The sequence below is a fragment of the Cryptotermes secundus genome, unplaced genomic scaffold (genome assembly GCF_002891405.2).
Source record: "Cryptotermes secundus unplaced genomic scaffold, Csec_1.0 scaffold1251, whole genome shotgun sequence".
Classification (NCBI taxonomy): domain Eukaryota; kingdom Metazoa; phylum Arthropoda; class Insecta; order Blattodea; family Kalotermitidae; genus Cryptotermes; species Cryptotermes secundus.
In genome coordinates this window covers 492410-496379 of record NW_019721527.1, presented here as the reverse complement: position 1 = coordinate 496379, position 3970 = coordinate 492410, and positions in this window count along the sequence as shown.

Below are 3970 nucleotides of genomic sequence, written 5' to 3'. Positions count from 1 at the left end.
GCAGTTTGGTAAGTGCTTGTCTCTTATTATGTAATACAATTTATTGAAATATATAAGATTTGTAGCTTTCATGGTTGTTGGATGCAGTTAAGTCTTGTTGGGTGATCAGTCATATGAATGTGGAGTTAATAACCAACGTTTCTGAGACCGTCTTTAGTCGACAGTTCACTCATCACAGCTGCTCTGGAGACAGACGGAGTCTGTGACACATTGGATACTAATCCTTGTACGTAGGTGATCACCTGAAATGACTTGTTTCAATCAAATCACATATTTCCTGTATGGCTCTGTTTCTTATTATTATATGGTAGCTGTCACTCTGGATTTATGAGGATTTACTAAACTGCAAAGAAGTACACAGTTCATAGCTCCATATAACAATGTCTCTTGAATTTTGATCTATGGAAAGGTGCAAGAAGAAGAGTGGATTGTGTAAAGATTATGTATAATGTTATTTAATATAAAAATTAAGGGAAGGGGTAAATATAAATAAAGTAGGGCAGGATTTATGGGGAAGCAACTGAGACAGCCACCCTTGATCCTTCACAATACAGAAATAGAATCCACACAGTTTTTGAGACAGTTGCTTCTCTAAAATCATGAAAAGCTATTTGTAATTTCAGTTGCTATATGAAATAATAATAAAAAAAGTCATAACCTGAATTTATTAGTACTGATAAGGGCCTCCACATTTTAATTTCCCCAGGACCCCCCACAGCAGTAAATCCAGTCCTAAAATAAACTAAATTAATCTATAATACTATAACCCAAAGAGACATCAGCTGTATGTCATTTGAAAGAAAATGGGGTTTGCTGTAAGAATTTGAGAAACACTGCTTGTGAACTTCCAAAAAAGAAAAAAAAAATACTTATACTATTGTAAAATTCCTTTCTTGAAACTTGTCATGAGTATGTGATGTCTTAAGTTTACTTTGCCATTTAATCATTAAATCAAGAAGACTGGGCTTGTAGAGCTGCAGTAACCATTCAGATGGTTGCGACTGTGCGATTACTTGTGTTAATATTTTGTTTTATGTTTAAAGATTAAGTTGTACAATTTATCTGAAATGTTATCTATAAATTATGAAAATGTATATTTTATAAAATAGCATTTATGAATTTAGGGAATTGTTATTTTGAGAAATAGTGTAAAAAGTTGGCTTATCTCTGCAAGTGTCAAGTGTCAAATATTTCACAGCCTTATTCAAACCCCTGTGTTGTCTGAGTCAAATTTTTATAAAAACTGCTATATTTGGCAGTAGGCATTTTAACTGAACTACATAAATAGTCAAATATTTGGATGAAATTCTTTCACTATGTTTGAAATTCTAAAGATGTTTGTATATCTATTATGTACCCATGAAAGTAGTGCAGTTTTGACAACCTAAAATGACATCTCGACACTGCAGGAATTACAGTTGGCAATTCTAGGGTTATTTGTGGAACTTGCAGCAAATTACCATCACAGTTAATTAGTAATTAAGAAGTTTCTTCTGAGGTGTATATCAGTATATTCTTTTGCTGTGTTTTAGTGTATTGGTTGGTTCCTCTAGTTCTGAAACCCTATTGTCCCCATTTTCTATACTCTATTGTTAGGCAGTCGCAATTAATATATCTTGTCCTTATTAAAATAGACTGCCCCTAGGTTCTACTTTGCTAATTCATAAAGAAGAATAGTTTACATTATTTAATTTAATACACCTCTGGAAGAAACTACAAGCATTCAATATGTTTATTGTACTAGGTGATATTGAAATGCAGTGGGAATTATGTGCATTTTTGTGTTACTGCTACATTTTATGATTTCAGTATATTTTAATAATATATATCATACCTCCCTCCCTCCGTGTTAGGAATATTAGCGAGTGTGATTTATGTAACAGTTAGGCCCATGTCTTTGGAAGTTTTCAGGATATATTTGACATTAAGTGTATCTATGTCATATGTTAATCACAATTTTCTTTTGTGAAGAGCATTTGTTGTCTTATTAAAAGCAAATTTTAAAAATGCACGTTTTGTATTTTTAACAATTTATTTTTCATATCTCTGTATTAATGTTTTAATTTGGCGATTCTACAAAATTGAGATTATACAATCTGAAATAAATGGTGGGTGATTATGATGGATGGGATATATTTTAATATACTTTAACTCCTGTGTCAAGGACTGACGATAACCATAAAATTCTCAGCAAATTCACAGCTAGGATTCAAACTTGTGACCTCCTGACTACTTTCCAGTTCAGTTAGTTTATGATGCTGGAACAAACAAACAGAAACAAACTCCATGGTTCTAGTCCACAAGTGAACTATACCGACCAAGAAACCGCCGCTTGTCGGAGAAGTTGGTGTCAACTTTAGCGGATAGAGCAGGGGTCAGGGAACTTTTTTACTTATTACCCCAAAATATATTAATTTATGCCGACGTTACCCCCTTGATTTGAAAGAGAGGAAAACATAGATTATTCAAATTCAAAAGGTTCATTGAATCTATTTATATGGAGAATACAATTATAAATATAAAAAGTATAAAATAAATGCGATAAAATACGAGTAAATTAATATCCTCATTATGAAACAAAAGGATTTCTTAGAACATTTTTTTCGCTTCAGGTTTTGGAGATATGTTGTTTCATTTTTGATACAATATCATCAAAATTGGGACATTTTGATGTCAGAGCAATTTGCATACTGTCTTCGGGGTCCAATCGATTTCTCTGCTTTGTTCTTATGTTCAGTGGAGTGGAAAATCCTTGTTCGCAAAGGTAGGTTGTTGCAAAGGGCAGCAACTTTTTGACTGCCTCCTCATGTGCAATTCTGAAAGCATTTGCAGCTCTTGACATCCAAAAATATGACAGATCTGCTTTGTTTTCAAATTCAATACGTGCTTCATTATTGGATCGAAGTTCAAGAAGTGCCTCTGCCAAACCTTGAGGCTCTTCTGGTACATCAGCAATTTCACATTTAAAGGGATCTACAACCCAACTGACATTATGTGAATCAAGATCTGGAAAGTAATCATCGAACCGCTTTTTGAGTTTGGTAAGATGCCTTATAACTGTGTCCTTGATGTCATCAAAATTAATATTTTCACAATCTTCCAATATACTTGTAAAAGCTTTGATCCAAACGCTATCATCCACAACACGCTGGGTGCGTTTATCTATAGGAGTGTTTAGTGATGACGTCACGCTGCCATGATGGACTCTTAAACAATTTCCGTAGCAGCCGCTGTTACGGATGGTTATATGCCGGAAGAAAAATTTCTGTCATAACAAGGAACGCGTTTTTTATACAATTTCATTTATTTCTATTGAGTCCTCATTACCCCCAAGAATTTAATTATTACCCCACTTGGGGTAATTTACCCCGGTTCGCCGACCACTGGGATAGAGGATGTCACAGTCACTGCAACAAATTCCCATGGCCGTTAATTTCGGTTTTCTAGACTGGAGCAGCTATTTCCTTGAAATAGCTCCTCAATTATCATCACAAGGCTGAGTGGACCCCATTCCAGACCCACTACTTCTCAGAAAATTTGGTAGTGCCGGGAATTGAACATGGACCTCTAGATCTGTAGCCAGGAGCTCTGACTACTTATGATGCTGAAACAAGTATGAAGATATTTTATCTGTCAGATTAATTCATTCATTCATCAGTAATCTGTCAGACGACAGGTCCACAGTCTCTTCCAAAACAGTTCCTCCACTTAATGCGATCTTCTGTTTTTGGAAAGAGACTATCCAGGAAAAGTGATAATGTGGTAGTTTTTCCATTTGCTTTCCACATCGCAGTACAACTGCCGATCAAACCACTCTGGTCACGCCTGTTGCTATACGAACTTGAACCATCTTGAGCATCATTTGCTCTGTGCTTCAAGTCGCTGCTGATGACGCTGCTTCCGGCATCAGTTTTTGGTGTCTCTCTTCGTCTGATGCCTACCCTTTGACCTGTCCAGCAAGGGAGGCCCT